The sequence below is a fragment of the Pogona vitticeps genome, chromosome 5, assembly GCF_051106095.1.
Source record: "Pogona vitticeps strain Pit_001003342236 chromosome 5, PviZW2.1, whole genome shotgun sequence".
Taxonomy (NCBI): domain Eukaryota; kingdom Metazoa; phylum Chordata; class Lepidosauria; order Squamata; family Agamidae; genus Pogona; species Pogona vitticeps.
In genome coordinates, this window is record NC_135787.1 from 177,120,486 (window position 1) to 177,146,326 (window position 25,841).

General features: G+C 39.1%; 1 protein-coding gene and 1 long non-coding RNA gene across 14 annotated transcripts in view; one reads left to right on the plus strand and one right to left on the minus strand.

Annotated features, from left to right (window-relative positions):
* BICD1 (BICD cargo adaptor 1) overlaps positions 1-25,841 on the minus strand; it is a 120,121-nt gene that overhangs the window by 83,565 nt on the left and 10,715 nt on the right. The gene's annotated exons all lie outside the window — the stretch shown is intronic.
* Positions 28-24,083, plus strand: LOC144583131 (uncharacterized). 2 transcript variants are annotated; one of them, XR_013536749.1, is made up of 3 exons: positions 28-418; positions 1,797-1,889; positions 13,742-24,083. It is a non-coding gene; the product is annotated as an uncharacterized LOC144583131 (long non-coding RNA). The 2 variants fall into 2 exon arrangements; XR_013536748.1 differs by lacking the exon at positions 1,797-1,889.

A 25,841-nucleotide genomic window follows, 5' to 3' on the forward strand; every position in this document is an offset into this window, starting at 1 on the left:
AAAATTTCTGGCAAAAAAAATGAGACTCTGTAAGCCTGGCCAGTTTGGTAACAAGAGCGTGTGAAGAATCTGGTAACTTGTGGTCAATCCTGAAATCAGGCATGTCTACCTGTCCCTGAGCAATTAGTTTCAGCTGAAACAGTCATGCCTGTCCCTGCTGACAAGGAGAAGAAACACCTGCAGCTTATCTCCTGAGAAAGAGGACTTCAAGGCCATGCCTAGACAGTTTCCTGGAACCAAGTTAACTGGGAAAAGGAACTTCACCTGTATGAGAGAAGAGGGAAACCTAAAACATTTTTTCTGTCCCAAACACTTAAACATTCTTTCCATCCCAAACACTGCAGGAAAGGAGGGCACCTGATTGGTAGTTGGACTGGGACAGTCTAGAAAGGGACATTAATATATAAAAAGATGGCAGGTGGGTGATGAAGCATCCAAAGTTTGCTTCTATATATGTATTGTGTTTTGTTTTGCATTAATCTGTAAATGTTTGATTCTATTTAATAATTATAATATTATTTCAAGATTTGGATATTATTTTAGGCTAAATTCAATGCCAATCCCAATTAGAGAAGATTCACTGAAATTATGTAATTCATGTAACTTTTGACTTAAAAATCCTATTAGTTTCAATGGTTCAACTCTAACTGGGACTAACGTGGGATTTATTTATGATTACATTTCTATTTCACATTTTTACAAGGGAATTGTGAAGCCTACAACGTTTTAGCACTGATTTAGTTGAAAATACAACATGAACCTAGCCTTACTTTTAAATATGAATTTCAGAGTAAACATCTATAAGGTCATATTGAATTTCTGTTTTATTTCCTGCCTTTGAAAGGCTAGAAACATCAGAGCTGATATGGAAGTCTGTTTCATATCATTAACCAGGTAAGCACTACAAGCAGCAATTGGTACTTTTAAAGGTCACACAAGATGCTGGCAGCAATTATCTTAAGATGTTACAAATATTACGCAAATATATGAATATTTTCTTCTTTCATAATTAAAAACATAACTCCAAAGCAAGTTAATTGGAGACTTCAAAAATGCTATTTAAGTACTGTATTCATCATAAGTATATGAATCACAGAATCCTGAAAAACAATGCCAATTCTGATAAGAAAGGGTCAAGTTTTATCCTGCTGACTTGCTGAAACTGGTGACACATTTACTATGCTGCAAAATAAAAAGAGAATGATATTGTTCTCGGGGGAAATGCAAAATCTGTATTCCAGACAAAGTAATCCTGAGGGGGAATTTTTATTTGTGTCATGGCAGAACCAAAGGTCTAAACTGACCTTGTTCCTTTCTTTTTTAACAAAGAAAGTTAATGGAAATGGAATGATGAATTAAGAGATTTAATCCACGTAAAAGATTTATCTGTCCACATGTACAGAACAGAAACATCATATTCATAAAACACTAATATTATTTATCATGTCTGTGAAGATTCTCCGTCATCCAGGTGTGGTTATATGGAAATTGAGTCATGGCAACAGGACTTATTTCTTGTTAGCTACTTCAGTCTTGGATGAGTAGCGAAATGTTTCAACTTTACAAGAAAGAAGTCCAGTTGCCATGAGTCAACTTCCATATTATATACCATAACTCTGAAATCAGTACAGATTAAGCATACAGAGTGTATCTAGTGCTATATTTTGGAAATGAGCTATATCATCCTAAAAAACTCATTGCTGGCCCTATCACTGTAGCCTTGTGTTCATCCGGTTTCTTGTCTGGCCAGTTTAATAAAGGCAACTAATTTTAGTGCTGCGGTGGTTGAATTGCAGTGTTGCAGTCAAGACTCTGCTCGTGACCTGAGTTTGATCCCAGCAGGTTCAGGCAGCTGGCTCAAGGTTAACTTAGCCTTCCATTCTTCCAAGGTTCGTAAACTAAGCACCCAGCTTGCTGGTGGTGGTGGAATGTGTTATCTGCATAATTAAATTGTAGACTGCCAAAGAGTGCTTTAAAAGCTGTGGGGCAGTATATAAGCAGCGCACTTTGCTTTGCTTTTATTCAGCATTTTTTTGCATAACAAATAAAAGCTCTTCAGCAGTGTCAGTGCACCTACAGCAAGTTATACCAAAATGATGCTTGTGCTATCCTCCAAAGCATGGTAGCATTCTTTCTGATTTTGTAAAATTATCAGCATGTTTAAATTCATAAGCTCTATTTTAAAAAAGAAACAAAACTGATAAAGGAGCATGAAGCTTTTAAATAAACACATGCTGCTACCTCAGCATCACACACACACACACACAAAAAATCTTATTAATCCAGCCTGAAATCGTTTAATATATTTCTGGGGCTGTCACTACAATTGACATTTTAACATGTAGATCAAAAATTGTATATGTGAAAATTAATCAGAAAATTCAAAGAACAAAAATACTGGCACCTGAATGGCTAAATGCTATATTTTAATGTGACCTTTTGTGGATCTTTAATTTTTGTCTCTTGTGGGTTCTTTCTTTCATTTGTTTGTTTGTTTTTTGTCTGTTACGCTTGCACAGATTCACACAGCTATTTCTTCAGGAAATTAATATTTAGGGAAATACTGTGCTTTATTATATCCTATAACAGCTTCACCTTCTCATCACATAATATCCAACTTCCTAATATGATATTTTAGAAAGTTTAGGACAACTCTGTAAGATTAACTACTGTACCTAGAGCTACACTGCTGTTTCTCAATGTCTAAGACCTTAACATGCAATATAGAGGGAAGGGAGAAGAGATGTCAAAGTATATCAAGTATAACAAGGAATCTTTTGGCACCTTGAAAACAAATTGGACTGATTTTGCATGAGCTTTCATGGATGATTATTATCTAAAGAAATGGGTTACAGCTCATGAAAGCTTTGGCCAAACAATACTCAATAGTCTTTAAGGTGTCACAAGACTCCCAGGAGCGTTAATCCTCTAGAAGAGTATATTAGGAACAGGGATAGAGGAAAACTGTAATCAACATCTCCAAAAGTAACTCATGCAACATAGTAAAATGTCTGTCTCACAAAAATCCAGGAAATATATATATATACATACTACTGTGATGTCAGCACTGATGGAAAATAATCTGTCATATTGACTTATTGTTAATGGAGTCTGCATCACTTAATGGAATATTGATTTCACTAATGTCATTCCATGCTGTCATCTGAGAGTATAATATCCTTGTTTGTTATACAGTAGTCCAGTTCACTCAAGGTAACACCCAACATAACTCTTTATTGTAATTCAGTTAACAAAATTTGTTCTTGAGTTTTGTATTCAGAAGTACATACTAATATTGTGAAAGGGGTACATCCCAGAAGGGAAAAGCAATCTATATCTAGCCTCAATAACTGCCCACTGAATGGTGGAAAGAATATGAGTCTTGGAAAGACTAGTAATATTAGAAAAACCCAAAACAACCATGAATATTAGTCTTCTTTTTTATTATTATCCCTACTCTGTTTTATAACTTTTGACTTTTCTGTGACTCGTCTCTCAATGTACATGGCAACCTGTAGTGTCATAAAGTAACCTGCATCCACCCCAGCAGTTAACAATATACAGTAAATGCATAACAGGGGAAAGAGAGGATAAAAAGGTGGAAGGAAGACCACTGTAAAACTTAGTTCTCTGTCATCTCATTAAACTACTTGAAAAGTTATACAAATATTCTACTTTGCTAAACTTTTCTGTATGCACCACTGAACTTGTATGTGAAAATGTTAATTAAATATGAATCACTTTCCCTGAAAAAAATGACACCATCTGTAATATTTGCACAATTTGGAACAGTAACTATGTTCTCTAATACAAATGCCTCTTTAGCCAAAGCTGCCAAAAAGAAATATTTTTAACCAGAACAGACAATTTATTCTGCATACTAAAGGTTCCAAAAAAATTCCCACCCCGCACAGTTGCAATGTGGTAAAATAACCTATGTAAGACATCACAGGACTACAGTACTTAATCGGCTTCCACTCTCTGTTTATGGAACATTTGAAACTTGATTGTGTTATCCCTGTCAAAATCTGTTCCTAGGCTCATCCACTGATCCTTTTCAACTCATCCTTCATATTTGTATTATGTTCCTTTTTATTTTCAGCATGTTGTTGTGTTTCTTTAGCACAACAATAATGCCAAGTGTGTCACTGAGAAAAGTTGCTGGATCTTCTAACTTTCAAGTTATCAGCAAAATTATCTCTCTCATTTCAAGATTCATTGTGTTTCAAAACTGAAAAAAAAAACAGACTGCAAGGAAAGCGGAAATCTGCTGCAAAGAAATATGCTAATAAATCAAGAATGTAACTAGATATGCTCAATAGGTACCCTCAACAACTCATCAAACCAGGCTTTGATAACACTTGGCAGCTTGGCTTTAGGCTGGTCTCCACACAGGCTGCAGTGCACCGAGACAAAGATAAAACATTCAGAATGAGACTATCTCATCACTACTAGTAATAGAACATCTTCATGCTTTTTTTGACTTACAAATAACTAATCATTTCATTAAGCATCCTGGGTTATTTTAGCATTATTATGATATATGTAAATTTAGAGTGTTTCTTGTGCTTATAAGATATTCCAGAATGTTATTCTGTTTATTTTGTAAGACCTGATCAGTTTTCTTGAAATACTAACCCCTAAATTCATTTCAGTCTATGACTATTTATATATTTAAGGAATAGGTCATGGGGGCTCTAGGTTCTGCATAATAAACTCAACGTCTGCATACATACAGATGTTCCAGGCAGCACAGTGGTCCCCAACCTCGGGGCCGCCAGATGTTCTTGGACTTCAACTCCCAGAAATCCTGGCCAGCAGAGGTGGTGGTGAAGGCTTCTGGGAGCTGTAGTCTAAGAACATCTGGAGGGCCAAGGTTGGACACCACTGGCATACAGCATGTTAGTTTTGAAAAATCTTGTACTGGATCAGTGGCTCCCAAACTTTTTCAAGTCACAACCCCATTTCATAATAGTCAAGTAATATGTGATCTTCCACCATACTGAAATCAATGGAGCTGTGCTGCACTTTGTGCAAGTTCCTACACAGCCTTTATTTCAGCTGTCCTTATAACATCACTATTAGATCACAATTTGCAGAAGAAAAGAAATACAGTATGGAGAAAATGTTATGGACTATTGAAATGACATTCTGAGATCCTCATCCAAGACTTTCTGTTGCTGACTCTGCCAAATCTCAAATTCCATAAAAGCAAGCTTATCTACCATACTTTTGAAGGTATTTTGAAAGGTATTTTGTTTAAAAATCAAACCAAGAAAGACTTCATGCAGGGAATGGTTGCCATGGAAAAGAGATACTGATTGTACCCAGTATTTATGACATCTGGGACAATAAAGAGCAAACCCCAGAGGGTGGCATTATCTCAGGCAGCATAATCAAAACACAAGCTAATTAACAACTACTGATAAGTTACCAATGTTTTTTCTCAACAACTGTTGTTTTTGCAATACTACAAACCTGGTAAAGTAGTACTGATGGAAGGAACAAAAAGAAGATTTTGGATTCCTCACAAAATCCTAGATGGATAGAGAACTTACCCCATTTCTACCGAATGAAAGCACTGGGCCAAGTTCCTTACTGACTGGTGCCCTCTGATATACTGCAAAATGGTGAATTGTGTTGTTGAACTTACAGCGACTGTACCTCTTTTTCTCTGAGGAGGCAGTTTGCATGAGATGAGGGGCTAATTCTGCCACAGAAGCTGGGTTATCTCTTGGTGCATATCAATAAACAATGGGTATCCATCTCCCATCAGCCCCATCCAACATAGCCAGTAGTCAGGGACCCAGAGGGTCATAGGTTCCCCACCTCTGCTACAAAATTCTAACTCGGATTCTCTTGTGCAACTTTGCATCTCATAAGAGGATTTCAGCCAGCAATGTAACCTAGGGAAGCCTTTGGGAGCCTTGAGAAGGGGAAGGGGGAGCTCTGAACAGCTAAAAATTGCAACGGCATCATTGGCCGTAGTTCTGTTCCCAGAAGTGAGTTTTGGCTATTAAAGGCACCCCCACCCATTCCAAGGTCCCAAACGTTTCCCCAAGTCTAAAGGGAGCCCCAGTGAGCCTCATAACATGAAAAGAGGGGACAGAAAGCTTTAAATTAATTTAAATTAAATATTAACATTACTGAATGATTTCATTCTATTTGTGCAGTATAAATTATGCCAAGAGGATTTCAGCCACTGTCTCCTCAAAAAGGCAATATTGTAATAAAAAATCTGTGACACACCTTCCAAAATCCTGCATCTGGTTTCCTCATATTGCAGGAAGAGTGGAAAGATTTAAGCATGGAGGGCGGGGTTCCTGTGTCACCAGTGCATACATTTGTTGGGTTTTTTTAATTATTATTTGTTTGTTTGGTTAGCACACAGGCTAGATAGGGTTAGCAAGTGTTCTGGACTAAGGTTGAAAACACAATAGGCTTAGCATGGGACTGTCACAGAAAGAATCTGATTTAGCTCCTAGACATTGTCTAATCAAGATTCACACCTGATTTAGGAATGTTAGATACACACCATTTGTGAAAATTCCCACACCTGAAAAATCCTCAGAGCCCATGAACCTTTCCTTTTGCTCTCAGAATAAAAACCTTTCCCTGCTTCGCTAAAACCCAGTTTGCAGTTGTTTTCTAACAGAATTCCTCCAAAGTATAAACACTTTGTTAACAGCATTATGTTCTCAAAACAACTGAGAGTATCAAAAATTTACAGTATATGTCATTGGATAGTATTCATCCTGCTTGCCCTCAAAGCAAACCTGTGAAGCAAGGAGCCTGCTGCTTTTCTTATTTACAAGGAACTGAAGTTGAAATAAACTTCGGCAGTTGAACTCAACTTGAAAGAGAATGACTTACCTAGATCTCTACTAACTACTTGAAGACTACTATCAGCATACAAAGCCTGTCCTAGTGAGTACAGTAGAGTCTCGACTTACGGTCAGCTCCACTTATGTACTTTTCGACCTACGGACTTCTCTGGCCGCAAAGTTTAACTTCGACTTGCGGCCGGAGAATCGACCTATGGACCAGAAAGGGGAGGCGGGGAAACTGCCAAATTCATATTTGGCACTTTCCCCACCTCCCCCTTCCAGTCCGTAGGCCGTAGGTTGTGCCTCTGGATACCTTCCAGGGCTTCTCCGCTGCGATGGGAGGCATCTCGGAGATCCCACCACCACCGATAGTGCTTCAGAGCCACTATCAGCGGTGGAGGGGACCTCCAAGATGCCTCCCATGGCAGCGGAGAAGCCCTGGGAGGCATCCGGAGGTCCCCTGCCGGCGCTGCTGGGAGCTGCGCCGCGCCTGGACTGTCCAGGCGTCCAAGCATGGCTGGGATTGCCCAGTGTGGCTCAGCTCCCAGGAGCAGCGGTAGCGGCAGGGAGGACCTCCAGATGCCTTCCAGAGAAGCCCTGGAAGGCATCCGAAGTTTCCCCCCCGCTGCCACCGCTGCTGGGAGCCTTCGGAGGTCTCAAAGGGCTTTCCGCCCGACACTGAAGGAAGTCCTTTAAGACCTCTGAAAGCAAAAAGGCAGGGAGAAATGGCTGGTAATTCTAATTTCCCGCCCTGTCTCCCTGCCTTTTTGCCTTCGGTGGTCTCAAACTGCCACAATGACCTTTAAAAGGCCTGTGGATATTCCCAGTTGTATTTTCTTGCCGTCTGCCAGTGCCACCCCACAAGTTCCATTGGCTGATTAGAGATACTCATTGGCCTATTGTTCCTGCTCCTTATTTATAATCTGGAATTAATGTTAGCCACCTATCATTGTCATTGTCTGCAATATCGAGTATAAAATAGTGGTTTACATCATTAAAAGACAATATTTACAGCTGAGAAGAATGACTATAAAGAGGCAGCTCATATCATTAAAAGATAATGTTAAAGCTAAGAACAAAAGTATACAAATATTAAAAAGAAAAAAACAAATGCCTCTCTGAGAAGTGGAAAACACAAACAGTACTAAAACTCTAGTCAAGCAGTAATGCACAACAATCCATAGAAAAATCTCACACAGGTAGCTAGTTACTGAGGGAAGGTTTGGCTGAAGAGAAGTATCATTGCTTGCTTGCGGAAGGACAGGAAAGACGGGTAAATCTGGCCTCCTGTGGGAGGGAATTCCAAAGTCTAAGAGCAGCAACCCCATCAGACACACCTGGTGAAGATGGTGAGACCATCAGAAAGTCCTCTCCTGATGATCTTAACACCCAAGCTGGCTCATAATAGGAGATACAGTCTTAGAGATAGCTTGGACCCAGGCCATTTAGTGCTTTATAGGTTAAAGCCACTACAGTGGGGTCTCTACTTAAGAACGTCTCTACTTAAGAACAATCCAACTCAAGAACAGCATTTGCTAAATTTTGTTTCTACTTGAGAACAGAAATCCAAGATAAGAACAGGAAAAAAAAACCTTTCCTGCTCTTTTTTTAACCTTAGGTCGAACTGTGGCCCTCCAGATGTTCTTGGCCTTCAACTCCCAGAAATCCTGGCCAGCAGAGGTGGTGGTGAAGGCTTCTGGGAGTTGAAGTCCAAGAACATCTGGAGGGCCACAGTTCGACACCACTAAAATTCTCCGCCTAGTGGTAGAGTACGTATTAACCAGCTTTGCATTAGTTCCTATGGGAACTAATGCTTCAATGTACGAACGCACCTCTACATAACAAAAAAACAGCCAGAACGGATTAATTGGTTTTCAGTCCATTCCTATGGGAAATTTTATTTCAACTTAAGAACATTTCAACTTAAGAACACCATTCCAAAACGGATTAAGTTCTTAAGTAGAGGTTCCACTGTAGTTTCTATGGACAGAAAAGAGCAGATACGGATTTAATGGTTTTCAATGGGCATCAGATGGGAAATGCAGATTCAACACAAGAACTTTTCAACTTGAGAACCACCTTCCAATACGGATTAAGTTCTTAAGTAGCGACCCCACTGTACTTTGAATTATGCCCTCAAACTGATCAACAGCCAGTTGAGGTGCTGTAACAGGGGGCTTATGTGATCCTTGTAACCAGAATTTTCCATAAACAAAATTGCTTTTTAACATGTGAGACAACGGACTCTGTTAAGATACAGATCATTATTTAAAATTGTAAGAGGTATATACAACACTTTCAGAAACTGGCAACCTGCTTTCAGTAGAAATGGAAAGTTGATTCCTAGTACCTGCTAACAGAAAGAGGAATACTGTACAGTATATTGGTTAACAAGCAGCAAGTTATCACTTAACATTTTAATAAGCTTTTAATGTTATCTATATTTCATACACGCCTATAATTTTAAATTGTGCAATGCTCTGATATGAATAAAGTCAGAGATTTTTCACATCATCTGCTACCTTAGAATAAGAAATAATCAGAAATGAATCTCAAACACCTGGCGTGCAAAGCATGTGCTTCAGCACTGAGTTGTGATTCCTCCATCACTACTGAGAGATGATTTGGGATGGTGTACTTTATGGGACACAAAACAGGAGGAATAATTTGAGACTTCTCTTACAGTAAAGTTCTTGTGGGAATAGAGCACATCCTTAAGGCACAAAAAAGATATCCTTAGGACTTAATTATAGCTGTGAACTGCGGTACTATTACAGCACTCCCCAACTATGATCTTCAAAAGAAAATACTGATCAGAGCAGACACTTTTGAAAATTCTAAGTTTTCTTTCTAAAGGAAGAAACTCACTCCATTTTTAGCACTTCAGGAAAGAATTATTCAATTTGGTTGTTGTAGGTTTTCCGGGCTGTTTAGCCATGTTCTGGAGGTTTTTCTTCCTAACGTTTCCCCAGTCTCTGTGGCTGACATGTTCAGAGGACAGGAGTTAGAACTCCGTCTGTGTTCTGGTGTAGTGTGTGAGATAGTTGAGTATTTGTAGCTGTGGGATTGGCTTTTTGTCCTTTTCAGGAGATTGGGTGATTATGATGATCAGGGTGCTTTTTTGTTATGGGTGTATTGTTGTGATAAGGTAGAGTTATGGGTAGAGTTAAACCTTTTTTGCAGGCTATATTTTTCAGTGCTGGGTCGTAACTCGAAATGGTCGTTAAGTCGGGACGGTCGTAAGTCGAGGTACTACTGTACTGAATAACCAATTCCGCTGCCACACTGGACTTTGTCATTTTATTAGTTAATCTTTAGAACACAGTACCAATGAAAAGGCATGCAGATTAACAGAATCACAGTATTTTTCAGCAATCTTGTTTCAATCTTTTGACATATTACTAATCATTTGTATGGATACCAAATGAAGATGTGCTAAAAATAAGTAAATATCTCAACAGATTACTTTGAAAAGGAGGGGGGGAAGGCACCTTTCTGTAGCTGACACATTACTCAGTGCTGTTAAATCATGGGTAACTAGAACAGAACACTTTATGACTAAGCAGCAGATTAACATTCTTCTAAAAACATCATTTAGAAAGCCAAATTATAGTGATTTGTTTACATTAATGTGCAGAGATGGATACAAATTAATGTGAGAAACATACAAGGAAGATGGCTAAACACTAAGTGAGGATTCGAATCCAGGCCTCCTGAGTCCTAGTCTATCACTCTGTCCAATATACCACACTGGGTATCCTGACCTGGCAACATACAAGTGTAAGTTAAGCTCTGTTTGAGAGCTTTTGGTTTTCATTCATCTAAAGACTGAAATATAACTGTACATAAAGACTGAATTGGTCCTGAATTTCTGATGTAGGAAGCTACCTAAAATGCTAAACAATTTTTGAAAGATTTTTATTTGGAAGATGTCTAGACAAGGTCAATATCAAGCTTTTTTTTTTTGAAAGGAAGTTCAAACAAATGCGCACATCTAAAAGGAATGTAAACCAAGAATGAGTCTGGAGGAGGAGCACAGTCTGATGATTTCTACAAGAGGCAGTAGTTCACTCTCACACACACACTCTAAGAACTAGCCATAAATTATTGCAACAATGTCTTTTAACAGCTGAAACCCAAGCTCCTAATGAAAAAAAATAATTGCAATTGTAGTCTCTAAGAGATATAAATTACAGCAAACTGAATATGCATTTAAAGAAAAGAAAAAGTAAAGGTCTTATGACCGAATTCATCTAGCCTTTTTTTGTAGCTTGTTTACTTCCTTCAACTACTATCTTCTTCTTTAACTAATGTCAACTGAAGCGTTTGACAAGCACTGCATACAGTAGGAGTTTCCTGGCCTCATAAAAAAACCTGATTGCCCCCAAACCACAAAAGGTATTTCAAATTGGTATGATGTGAGAAACGCTGTCAGGGTGAGAGAAACAACATCTGCTCATGATCATGACATTGCATTTCTGCTGTTTCCTACTGCAACTACGGCAGCTACTCAGATTTCAGTATAATGACAGCTTACCACATAAATTAATACAAAGTTGAAAAAACCCCAAAAGATTGTCATGAATCAGAACTGACTTGGCAGCACATATTAAGGAATGTCAGCTTTGGTTGAACTTGGAAACTTTGCACTACCCTCCTTTATGACTTAACTACTTGTGTCTCAACCAAGATGCACATTTACCTATATAAGACGGATGCTTCCTGTGCTGAGGGAGTCTCTTTCTTTAGAGATGCTCCTCACAGCTGCTGCATTCAATAAACCCGTTATTTCACTGCCATTTCCTTCCTTAAGATAACTTCAACTCTACAGATCTAAAAGCTTCCACTTCGTTATTAACAACTTTTGATTAATTCAAAATTTGATTAATTGGATTAATTCTAGTAGTACAGTACAGTAAACCTCTATTGGCATAAAACAGTGTGGACAAGGAATTAAGACACAAGGGGAGAAGAATCACAAAGCGGATAAACATAGTCAGCATTAAATGAGGAAGTACAAAATAATGAGAGGGAAATGAGGTAAAGAAATGTCCTACGTCATGAGGCAACAGTGAGTTTCATAATTATAGCTAAATAATTTGCCACCACCTCAGTGAGGGGGGCACAGTGATCACTCAAAAAAATAGGGAGGAGATCAGGGGAAAAGTCCGAAAAGAGAATCAACCAATGATCTAAAAGGAGTTTCCGAAGGCAGTAATGTGCTGATTAATTCAATCCTACAGTTTGTTCTGCTTTTGTCCTTCCCAAATAGTAAGAGGGGCTAATAATGTGAAATGGCCCAGACATCATTTGAGCTCTTAGGGGGGTGCACAAGAGATGCTTCTCAATTCAATACAGAAATCTCAAATCTTTTGATCAGAATGCCACAACAGTGTTTCATGTATAGGATTTTAAAATGTCATATTCAATTGAAGTCCACAGGGGGGCAGCAATATTAGGATTGCCTTTGAACCATGTATTATATTGGTTACTACATTATTATAGTAACTTGTTTACAATATTTATGTACCAGCTCTACTAGGTTTAAGGTGATAACCAACAGGAAACAAACGATAAAAACAGTTAATATGGTCATAAAGCTGAATTATAATAGCAATAATTATAACATTATGAATCCCATTTCCAATCAGCAGTCACAAGCATTTTGAGACAGACAGTCCCATAGTTTGAAAGCAAATGCAGTAAAAACGCCAGCTCCCCTGCTCCTTCTCATAGCTTCATTTACATTTAATATGTGCCCACAGCTTCATTTCTTTCAAGGGAAGGATGGACAGTGTTTCTGGCCTTACCAGCATTTTGCATCTTGTGAGTGGGGAAGTCATTTGCACCAAGTCTGTCAAGTGCTTATGAAGATACAGGTGTTTTTGAGATAACTGTCTACTGTTTATAAAAAAAAATATTTACATAGAAATTCAACAAAACTCAATGGGGCTTACCTCCAAGTAAAATTTACACAAGCTTGCAATCATAGTTGAATAACTGGCCCATCAGAAAAAATGTTCACCTTAAACATAGAAATGTGGAGTAGTCTGCCTTTTCAAATATTACCCCAGATTTTTTTATTATTTGTCTTACTACTGTGATAGTGATAATGGTGGTTACTAGTTGCAACGGTTTCAAAGTTTCAGTCATTTAAAGGGCTCCACCATGGCTGGACAAACAATGGTAATAGAGGAACAGCTAATAATTATGGTTTAGCCAGCATGGTAAAATATCATGGATATAATTTGGCTGTTATGACAAAAAATCAAATTATTACGTTATGGGAAAGTACGGATCAATATTAGCTCCAATATATTCCCTGTTGCCCTAGTTATCAACAGTATACAATTTCAAGGAACTCAAGAGGAAAAGAATTATTTGATTTAATTGAAGGACAATCTGGCAAAATTTAAGGATTTTATTACATGTTTACTTTGTATCTTTAATTTTTCAAGTTTCATTAGATCAGGAGATACATTCAAGATGTAGTCAAGAAATCATATGGGATATCTATCTTCAGGGACTATTCCCCTTTTGGAATCTATTAATTTCTGTTACACAAATTGCTTTTAAAAATACATTTATAGTCTTGGATATAAATAGCTCTTATTTCTAGGGGTAAAACAAAAATGGGGAATTGAACTTGGGACATATATTTAAAGATTGTTGGGAAAGAGTATCAAGATACTTGAGTGTGCATGAAATGTAAATTCATAGGCGAACACCTCTAAGATAATACTGTATACAGTACACATGTTACATTATTGTTATATATATACCTTTGAGTCACCAGGGATGTACAGGAGGAAAAGTGTTTTTTTCAGGGTCTTTTGAGGGATTTTTCTTTTGGTTTCAGGTTGATTTGGGCACAAATCCAAAAATACTCAAAATGTTTCCATTATGTTTTTTAGTGTTAAAGCCAAGTGAGCCCTACACAACCCCACAATGAATCCAAAAAAGCAGGGACAAGGCAACAGACAATCATCTACTCTAAAAGTGGACAACAACTAATCTAGAAAGTAATCCAAAAGTTGAAGAACAAAACTAAGATTTCAAAGAAATTTAATTCACAATGGAGTAAGAGCAACAGCAGTACCACTAGGACGCCACCATGGAATAAATCCAGTCCAAAATGGAGGTCAGAGGAGCTCTTTCATCAGCAACAGAGAACAAGTCACCAAGCAGCTAAGAGCAGCCACTCAATTCTCTATGCCTTTTAAAGATTCAGACTATCCACCCACACCTTCCAGGTTCTTCTTTAAATACTGGCAACTGACAGTCCTCTTTGCTATTATTTGCTGGAATCAAATGAGATGATTTTGCACACAAGAGCCACATGGTTTCATTAACCTCTTTTAGAACCCAAATATGTTGCATTCTGGAGGCTTTCTATCATAAACTCATGAAAGACTCTCTGTACATCAGCCATTATAAGTCATTTTGGCTTTAATCTAGTTGATCATTAGTGACACTGCATTCATACTTTTCCTCTGCTCTTCCCCAGTAGCTGACTAACTGCTTTCTAACCTAGGATTCTCCCAGCATTATCACTTGTTTCACTTTGGATTGGTCATCATAGAGTTCTCAAGGTAAGAAATGTGTGGTTTACTACTGCCTTCTACTGCACAGTACTAACAAGGAGCTAGCTTGAGTGTCACCTTTGCTGTTTGCGAAAGATTCTCCACCAGTGTTGCCTTCTACTACTGTAGCTGCTGAGTAGTTGCCCTCAAGGAACATCTCCATTCTCATCAGGATTGGAACTATCCATTCTCTTATGCTCATCTTACAATTTTTCATAAAGTGGATGCATCTCAATCTGGTATCTCAGTTTTCACCATTCCACCTCAGGTGACCCTCGTAAAAGTCCAGACTGGAAATGAAGTTTCCTGATGGCACTGCTTTTAGTTCTCCTGACACACTCAAACCCCTTATACTATTTCAAATGCACCCAGGCAGCTGTCACTAGAGCTCTTCCTTATATGGTAAGAAACAGATTTCCAAAACTTCACTTAAAAACTTATCTAGGCAGGAAATCCAAAACATTAAGCCTGCAGATTCAGCTTAGCTTATTTATTTATTTACTGTATGTATGTATGTATGTATGTATGTATGTATGTATGTATGTATGTATGTATGTATGTATGTATGTATGTATGTATGTATGTATGTATTTATTTATTTATTTATTTATACCCCACCTATCTGGACTACCAGACCACTCTAGGCAGCTTAGCTAGCCTACTTGATCAAGTTTGCCATTTTAAATGTTTTAAATTTTCTTATGCAAATATATTTTTATGCTTTAACTGTACTGTGTATTTGTAATTTATTATTTTTATTTTCCATTTTGTTAAATTGTATTTTAATTATGTTGATTTTTTTATGTTGTAAACTGCCCAGAGTGGCCTTTGGCCAGATGGGTGGTATAAAAATGAAACAAACAAGCAAATAAACAGTTGAGAAGCCGCTAATCACCCAAACTCTTACATAGTCAGGCACTTTCATTTCTGCTTTTCTCATTTACACAGTACAGTACTTTCCTTCTCTTATCTGCCTACACAACTGGCTTGCATGAATGAAATGGCTTTTGTTTGCTTCCACAAGAACAATGGTATCCTACATGTTGATTGATTGCACGTGTACTGCTGGGTAAAGCATGGTGATTGCGGACATCTCTAAAATTAATCAGGAGGAAGGAAATAATTAAATAGTATCTTTATGCATAAATTAAACTAATGTAGACCCATCAATCAAATGCTATCTGACATTTTGAAGAAAGCTGGAGTCTTCTAAATAAACAATGGAAGAGACAACAACCTGCTGGCTAGGTTCCCTTAGGTATTCAGAACAGTTGTTTACTATGACTGGTGACTGATTTGTTGGATTATGGAATGTCCTTATATAGTACCAGTATTGTCTTCATTTGTTCTGCTTCTGTAATGGTTCATTGTGTGAGTAGATGAACACTTTCTGAGACTATGAAATAAAGCAGGTCCTACCAAACTGCACAAGTGCAAAGTATAGGGTGATCTCCATACTGTACTTGCAACAGGAAGCAAAAGATCATATGGTTCATTATCCCAGCATGGCATTACGCTCTATGATGTAAAACAAGATACATGTTTGTAGTCACTGTTTCCTTATATAAGCATATACTGTATTTTTCCGTGTATAAGATGCTATTTTTTCCTAAGATCATTACACTAAAAATTGAGGGGCGTCTTTTACATGGAAGTAAGCTGACATAGCTGAGGACAGAACAAAACAGCACATACCTTGCCTCTGTAAACAGGCTTCCTTCAGTCACAAGGCTTAGCTTCCTACAGTCAGGAGACTTAGCTTCCACCAATCACAGGCCTCATGGAATTGGTGTCAGCTGATGCTGTATAAACCAATTGTATAAACCAACTTGTAGGTGGAACCTGTAGGCTCAGATTCAACAGGGACTCAAAATGTCTGATGTTCTGAGCCCAGAGGCTGAATACTCAAAACTACATTTTCTTAATTTTCGCGTTAGAAAAGCGTGGGGGGTGTCTTATAAACAGGGGCGTGTGTGAGGCTGTTGGTGACAGCAAGGCTCATCTCACGGGAGTGCCGTCCCTCCTGCTCTCTGCTGACAAGGAGGTGCAAACACCACCCATTTCCCCCTCCCAGGATGATTAGACCACCTGAGCAAAGCCCAGGGAGTGTGGAGGGGGAATTGAGAGGAATGTCTGTTGGAGAAGGCGGGCATATTTTGGCGGGAAGAGAACAACAGCCCCGGGTAGAAGTGTAGGCAGGGCTGGGGGATATAAAGAGGGGGAAGGACAGCTTGCCTCAGGGTTGGGAGTGGATAGGTCTAGAGGACCCATGGACTGGGAAGGTGGAGAAGCTGAGGGTCCCAAGAGAAGAGGCAGATGCCCGGAGAAGGAGTGAACTTACACCTAAGCCCTCTTATTGGGGGCAGCATGAGACGAAGGAGTGGAGGAAGATGTTGAGGGAGGAAAAAGAGAAGGTTGAGAGGGAATGGAGAGAGAGATTGGAATGGCTGGTGATGCTGGAGTAGCAGAGAGGTCCTTCAGGAGACTTTGGCCAGAGAATGCCTCCTCCTGAGACCTGATCTGGGCAGATGACCGGGACGAAGAAACAGTGACCCTATTGGAGGGGGAGAATGGACAATTATTAAATGCAGACTGTACCCTGGACTGGCCAGGTTCCTGGAATACCCAGGAGACTAATCTGTTCAAAGTGGAAAACTGGAAGCCCCCTCCTAACCCGTAGTTAGAGGGAGATAATGGTTGGAATACATTTGTAGATATAGGCTGCTTGTTAAATAATCCAGTAAATGTGACTCCAATTTCCAAACCAAGGAAGTCTGTCAATTTATTTGAAGAAATAGTGGAGCCAGGATTCAAACCCTCACAGCGTGTTATATATTGAAAAATACAGTAATATATTTTTCCTCTTTGTCTGCTCCAAATCCTAATTTAAAACATTGAAACTAAAGAAAACAAAGGAAAGGCATAATTTAATCAGGTGAAATAATTTAAAAATAACAAAAACTATTAAGCAATATTAAATGAAAGGCCACATCTTCCAGTTTTTCAAGTTAGTTGGTGACTTAAAGCACAACAAAACAGTTTCAAAATTTATACAAGCTCAAATCCAAGCAGCATTATTCGGATATGTCTGTCTACAAACACGGATGGGTATGTTCTCTTGCTGCATGAGCTATTTCTCCACCCCTAAATTCACCATGTGCTGCTCAACAGCTAAAAATGTGGGCCGGGGGGGGGGGGGACAAGAGAAAATGTTTTATTTGTTCTTTCAGAAGTAGAAAATATACTGTAAAATGAAGAACATTTTTTTCATCATTGATTACACTACTGTGCTTTATCTCACCATCTGTCCTTCCTATCTGAAATCCTTATTGATATTTGCAATTGGTCAGGCTGCATGCATTAGCTATTGCTTTGGCAACAGCGAAGGTGATGCTGACTCACTCCCATAAGCTCTCCTCTGCAGTTCCTTACTACCCCCACTCCCTGAGATGCTCTCAAATTTATAATCTTCCTATCAGTTGCATAGCTGCACTATCACTTTTTACACATGACAAAATGAAAAGTCAGCTGCAGATTTTAAAGCATCCCGCATGCACTGAAAATGAACAGTCCACTGCCATTGCTATTTGGGTTCCTGAACATTACAATATACCTCAATTCAATTACTGAGTATCACCTTGACCTATTTTTATGGCAACAATACATATAATGGCACCTTCCTATAGGTCCCCATGTCCCAGCATATGACTATATCTTTCCTGTAATGTTTGAAATGTTCTAAAATACCATGAACCAGCTTTCTCAGACAACTGTGTTAGATCAACAAAAAAGGGCCTGCCTGGCTTACTGCTGCCTGAACCAAAAGTGTACTCAAGTTAAACTCAGGGGTGACAACACAGACATTTACCTGAGGTTGATGCCAACTTCTCCATATTGCACCTCCACATTTAAATTGCTACTCTGGTTCACACAGAATTGTCCTGGGATGGCGCATTTCAAGTGTCCAAACATCACAGTCCCTTTTCCCCTTCATCCTTCACTGCCATTATCTTCCTATCTCTTTCACCACAGGCATTTAAATTCCTTCTTTTTTCCCCTTTAGCATTTAGCAAGTAAAATAGCATTAAATGAAAGCACTCAGTAAACAATTGAAACACTGCTGAATCAGTTTAAAAATACAATTTACAAATTGTATAGCCAGTGTGAGAAGAAGAAGGCAAGAAAAAGTTGTATGGTTCATTCTCTCACCATGCCCCAATCTGTGCACCATCAATGATGTCATCTAGAAACACACAGTAACAGCCCTAAAGCACTGAAACAAATGATTACAGAAGCCAAAAAGCAAGACAAAATAATGTAAGTAGAAATGCTACCAAAAAAAACCTGAGCGAGCAAACAAAATATACAGTACCTAAAGATTAGTTCTGCTTCTATCTTAAACTGCTCAAAAATGCTTTGAGTAGCAAATTAAATCTGTTTCGTGGCTCTTGCCCATCCTGGCGACAAAAGGATAAGAATCTCCCTGGTCTGCTAGGGATCTGGCCAATCCCTCCAGATGCAACTGAAGGGCCACTCATGTTTGGACAGCTAATCATCTCCACCCTAAACCAAATTTAATCTAGACAATTTTGCAGGGTGAGGTGCCTTTATTAGCCATCGCATCAAGGCAGAAAATTCTCCTTTATAAGATGTGCAACAAATAAGTATATCAAACATTTAAAGATACATGGTAAAAACAAGAAGGCATCTTGGGGCACATTTAAAGGCTATCCACTTTATTGCAGCATACATTTTTGTGATTTAGAGTTCACTTCAAGCGCACAAAATATATCTTCATTTGGCAGATACAAAGTTAACAGAAGGTAATAGTTGGCAGGTAATAGCATATATCATGTTGAGAAACAAGCGGGTGAACAAGTTCCTGATGGCATGACAGATTTTATTAGGTTATCACCAATTATGTTTTCAGCTTTTTCTTGCTGCTCTCCTGCTGAAGGCTAGATATCATCATTTCTATTCAGATTTGGATATGGTAGCTCTGAACAATGATGCTGAGTTGCATTCAAAGAAATCTCCAGGCTTTTTCAATCAAAAAGGTCTTCCTTCTCCTACACTTTGCTGCCTTATTTTGCAGTGAATGATCAGCTGCAACAGTCTGTACTTTTCCTTTCTCATTATGAGATTGAAGTATTCTAGCTTTCTGCATTTATGCATGTTATGATTTCTTTGTCTTTATCTTAGTATTACTACCCTTGTCAATCTCTCAATCTATTTTTTAGCATCCTCCAATAAATCCACAGCCTGAATGCTCCTATCTCTCTTATAGCAACTTGTTTTGAAGTCCACAATTACATCACTAGTCTTGTTGTAAACAGTCAATGTATTTATTTGGTATACAGCAGGACTGTAGTATCCATGGGGGATTTGTCCCAAGCCCCTTCTGCCAATGGCAGAAAGTGTGGATATGGAAGCCCTTATATAGCATAGTCTCTGGTTCCTTCTAGTGGGTATATCTGGTAATTATTTATTTTATTTATTTAAAATAATTGTTTACCCTACATTTCTTCTTAAAAATTATCCAAGGCAGCTTACATCATGAAAAGATGGCTTACATTATTAAAAGACAATATTTAAAGCCAAAAACAGGGAGTTTACAAAGGTGGCTTACATAACTAAAAATAATATTTGAAGCTAAAAATGGTAAGTATACAAATATTAAAAAGGATCAAATACTACACTGAGAAATGGCAAACAAAAAACATATTCAAAGCAGTCTACTATTTAACAATCCATTTAAAAATCCCACCCAAGCAGACAGTCACTGAGGGAAAGCTGGCCGGAAGAAAAAGGTCTAGCCTGTTTGTGGAAGGACAGGAAAGATGAAGCCAGCCTGGCTTGCTGTGGGAAGGAGTCTGGGGGTAGCAACAGAGGAAGCCCTCTCCTGTGAAATTGCTGGGACTGAAAGGCCTCTCCTGATTATCTGAACACCTGAGAAGGCTCATAATGGGAGACACAGTCTTTGAGATTGGACCTGTGCCATTTAGGGCTTCATAGGTTAGAACCGGCACTTTAAATTGTGCCCAGAAATGGATTGGCAGCCAGTGGAGCTGTAACAGGGAGGTTAAATCGTCCCTGTAAGCAGCTGCTACTTTTTGGACTGATAAAGTTTCCTGACACTTTCTATAGGCAGCCTCCCCCTCATAGAGTGTGTTATAGTACATCTGAGATGTAACTAAGGCATGTGTCACCGTTGCTGGATCAGACCTCCCATGGATCCGGCACAACTGGTGCACTAGTTTTAGTTGTGCTGATGCCACTCCTGGCCGCTGCCAAAATCTGGGCATCCAGACTCAGGGATGAATCCAGGAGCTACCCCCAAGCTGTGCACCTGTGTTTTAAGAGGGAGTGTAACCCCATCCAGCATAGGCTGCATTCCTATTCCTTGATCTGCCTTTCAACCAGACACAACAATGGCTTGTCTGGATTAAGAAACCCATATTTCTGGGCTTTTTAATTCAATATTTTGAGGCAGAGGATAAGTCAAACCACGGGTACTGATCCCACGTATACGACACTCCTATTGCACTTAGGAACTCTCCAAAGAACCACCACAGAGAATCACCAGAATCCTACTGTGCTTTCAATAAGCAGCAGGTTCTGCCAATTACATAACATAGGATCACATAGGTTGTGCAAGCATTGCTATTGGGTAAGCAACGATCCCCATGAAGAATAGACACCTTCCCACTGTCAATGACAAGACTTGGAGAAGCAGCACAATCCTCTTTTGATGCAATCAAGTTGTTCTCCCATTTACGCAGTGTTTTTCTAAAAAATAAGCATTCTTAGAGCCCACAAATTATGTTTATAGGCAAAACGGATGTCAACATGGTGACAAAGGATTTTATTTCTCAATGGAAGAACAGAGAGAGAGAAAGGACATTTAAAACTTACGAAATCTTGGCTACACAGCTTGGCCGCAGCAGGTTAGTGAAGGCTAAACAGGGTCAACCATGAGGCTCGTTATACCAATTTGGTGTGATCCTCACATCCAAATGACATACGGACATTAATCAACCCTATTTGGTTTTCACCACCTCACTGTAAATTTGCCAGATGGGGCTTAAGAAAAGAGACATTTCAGGACATTGGCAAATTAAATACTTCCTTGGCTCCATGGAGGGGCCAAGGAAGTAGAATTTTTTTAAAAAAAATCTACTTCCTTGTGATCCAGAAAATATGCCAATGTGGGCAGGCTGTCGACTGGACCTTTAAGGAAAAAAAATAACAAAAATCCCTCTTGTTGCCCCTTTCTGTCTCCTCCACATCCTAGAGGAAGTTTTCATTTGTCTTTTATTTTTTAAAAGTGATGCAGCATATATGCACTGCTCTAATATATACGTATCTAATATATATATTAGAGCAGTGCATATACGCTGCATCACTTTAAAAAAATAAAAGACAAATGAAAAACTTCCTCTTAATTTCAGCAATATAATTTAGGGCAGGGGGTTATTTTGTTGCTACTAATATTAAGGGACAGGTGTTAGAAATCCCTGCCAATCCACAGCAAATTATACAGAGATCTGCTTAACTGGGGTCCGGAAATCCAAGCAGTTGGGGAGTGCTCAGAATGCCATTTCAATATGAAAGCACCCGCCCTCTGGATCCACCTTCTGCCCTCTCCATCAGCTGGGAACTAGAATGCTTGCAGCTTTGTATCCAAGAAAGTGGATATACTCAGCATATTGCTGCCTACCCAGAAGGTGAAACAGGACAGGCATCAAGTTCGATATACACTGCTGCAAACCTATAGCTGGTATGATCTCCAAAGAGATCAAATATATCTGGTAGTGGTGGTTTTGGAATTATCATCATAATGTTGGTAGTAAATGTTAAACTTTAAAGGATTCTTTATTTAAATGCATAGAATGTGAGCAAATTTGAATGGCACTTTTATTGGCAAAATTCTCTTTGTGGATTTAAGGATAGTGACTTCTCTACTTTTAGGCACAGAACTTGTTACGTAACAGACACAAAGTTTTAACAGGATTGTGACTGACCCCTAATCCCTAAATCAAGACTTTTTGCCAACTGCTTATGAAAAGATAATCCATCTTTCTATAATAGGCAGTTTGCCTTTTCTTTCACTTCAAAAGCAGCTCTATCCCACTTTTAGTTCGACCTGAACAATTCTGAGGCTGCCCCTGTCTGCCTAACCCCAGCTAAATTCAGTAAAGCATTTTCAGACATAAAAAGCGAACATCTTTCTTTTGCTTATGTACAGCAGTAAACAAAAATGAGTCTTGGAATCCTTGCCCTGAGATTCGCTATGGGTCTGCTTGGAGACCCATAGTGTAACAGTCTCCCAAGATTCAAGCTGATATCCTGAGACCAGATGACCTTAACTCTGAATGTTTTATTGAATTGGTGCAACATAATGACATGACAATTTGTTTTCATAAATGGTCACATGCGGTAGTGCATATGGCAATTTAAAAATTTATATTTTTACTACATTAAAAGATTATGGTCCTGGAAAGAAAGTCCAAATGCTACATTTCTTCCTAGCAAAGTAATATCAGCTTTAAGACTATGTTTAGTCAAAGAACAGTAAAATGTACATGTTTCTGAGCCACTTCTGAAAGTCACCATGGATAGCTGGAGCAGCTTGTATTATAATGACATTTGGGACCAAGCTAGATGACTCAGTACAAAAAGCAGCTCTAGGGGTTTTCAAGAAAACCTTAACATCTACAATCTTGGATGCCATCGTCTGTATACATAGTCTCTCTCTTGTATATAAATATGAGAGAAAAATTGATTGTCCTTTCTATGGTTTGGGTCTCCTTGAAGCTGCTGTTTGCCTGAATTGAAACATGTATGTTAATTGCATTAGTAAATTAAGTAATCTCTGGTTTGACCCTATAGCAAGTAATTAAGTAGCCAAGTTTGACAACAGAGCCTAGAAAGGAGTTTTGTGATGAGAGACACTTCTCCTTCATGATATGAGGAGGGGATGGGGAATGACAACACACCCTCACTGTCAGCTGGAATTTGTCAGTTGGGAATGGTAGAGCCTGAGAGAGTGAAAAGAAAGCAGAGTCAATGGCTGAAATCCTGTTGCTTAGTGTAGTAAGTTGCTGTAAAGTAAGCCCATTGAATCATTGGGAATTTGATGAATCAACGCCTCTTTAAGTTCCATTCAATCAAATGGGTCTATTCTAGTTGTAATTTACTATGCTAAAGTAGGCTGTAACTAGAGTAAGCTTATTTGAATCAATGGAATCTACAGAAAAGTTGACTCACAAAAGCCCCACTGATTCTACTGCAGGTATAGCTCCTATGGACTACTGTATTTGGTTCAGCCCACTGGATGGGGAAATCTTAGGAAGAGGCTATGATTCAAGATTTGAGTTGAGAAATAGCAGGAAATGCTGTTTCCCTCAAGATTTATAAGGCTCATATCACCTTGGTTTAGTTAGTATAACTTCAATATGTTTGTGCAAGAACATTGGGAGGGTGAATACATGTAGTGATCTTATGGATTTGCATTTTAAGACTTTTAAAGACCATATACTTGGAGCTATTTTATTTGTATGATGTATCCTTTACTTTGGTCAATATCTAGAACTTCGTTCTTATTTGGCTTCAAAAACACATTTTTATTTTTCCTTATTTGTTCAGGCAACTCCTCTGGTGCTGATGAAAAGAATTTGGAGTGTGCAAATTGTAGCATTCTAGTTTTCGGCTGTATTTAGATCACTATTATTGTTTTATATATATAAAGAAAATCATTGTTGTAAAGCTTGAGTTTGGAATTTAAATTATAATTATACAGGCCCATAGAATCAGAGAATGTAACCCAATTTACTATGCTAAGCAACATAATTTCAGTCAATTTAAGGATATTCTCATACAAGCAACTAGTTGCAGTATCTACTCAACAACCCGTTGGAGTTAGTGTAGCAAGCGGGGGTGGGGGTGGGGTTTCTCTACATCTCATTTTCTGTATGCTGATTATTCTTTTCCATTTGTAAATGTTCTGCTTTTCCCTGTGAATAAGTAAGCCTTGTTTTCAATATTGAATAAATCCTGTAGCATGATTTTAGAAATTCCCTTTTCATTGATCTTCACCACCATGTCCTATTCTCAACCCTGTGCTTAGTTTTCTAAGGAGGAAAAGGTTATTCCTGACTCAGCTGGAATAGTGTCAGTGGAACCATCTGAACAGAACTTATAATTATTATTAGTTTGAGGAGTCTTTAAAGTCATAAGACAATACATGTCACAGTCTGTCTAAATTATTTAAAATCTGAGGTTTCAGTGCAAATAAATTAATCCATTCTGTTTATATCCTGTATTATATTTAGAAAATATCCGCCAGGATCTAGCACCCTATTTGAAAACAGTGGATCGAGCTGAGGCATCCAGCGCAGCATCTTCTCCGTTGAGAATCAGTTTCAACCTATGACATCTGCAGAGACGGACAATGTATTTTATCATTGCCAAGCCACCTCCTCCTCCCTTGACCCTTGCCCAGTCTGGCTAATCAAAACAGCCAAGCCAGTAACAATCAAATGGGCTACTGCAATAATAAATGGGTCTCTTTGGGAGGGCAAGCTTTCTCTTGCCCTCAAGAAGAAACTCATTAGGCCCATTAGGAAGAAACCAAGCTTGGCGGCAGACAATATTGGCAATTATAGGTCCATTGCCAATGTTTCCTTCCTTAGCAAGGTAGTTGAGAGGGTGGTGGCTGATCAGCTTCAGGCTCTCTTGGATGAAACCAATGCTCTGGATATATTGCAGTTGGGCTTCAGGCCACACCATGGCATGGAAACGGCATTGGTCGCCCTGCTTGATGACCTATTGAGGGAGGCCGACAGGGGCAAAATGTCCTTGTTGGTCCTCCTCGATATCTCAGCCACCTTTGATACTGTCAACCACAGTATTCTCCTGGGGAAGCTCTTCAAGTTGGGGAATCAGTGGCTTTACTCTTGCTTGGCTCCAGTCCTTCGTGTAGAGTCCTCTTCAGAGAGTTTAAGCTTTGGGAGAATGTATCACCCTCTATTGTGGGGTACCGCAGGGTTCGATCATCTCTCCAATGCTGTTTAATACAGTGGTGCCCCGTATAGCGAGGTTAATCCGTTCCGGAGTAACCTTCGCTATACGAAAACATCGCTGTGCGGGCAAGGAAAGCCTATTGGAACGCATTAAACTTAGTTTAATGCATTCCAATAAGCGTTCAAACTTACCCCTCCAGCGATGTTTTCGCGTCCGGCGGCCATTTTGGAGCCGCCGATCAGCTGATCGGCGGCTCCAAAATGGCCACGGATGACCCGAAATGCCCCCCCCGCAGCGTTTTCGCGACCTCCGTAAGCAAGGGGAGGGCGCGAAAATACTGATGGGGGCCATTTCGGGTCATCCGGCGGCCATTTTGCAGCCGTCGATCAGCTGTTTGGCGGCTCCA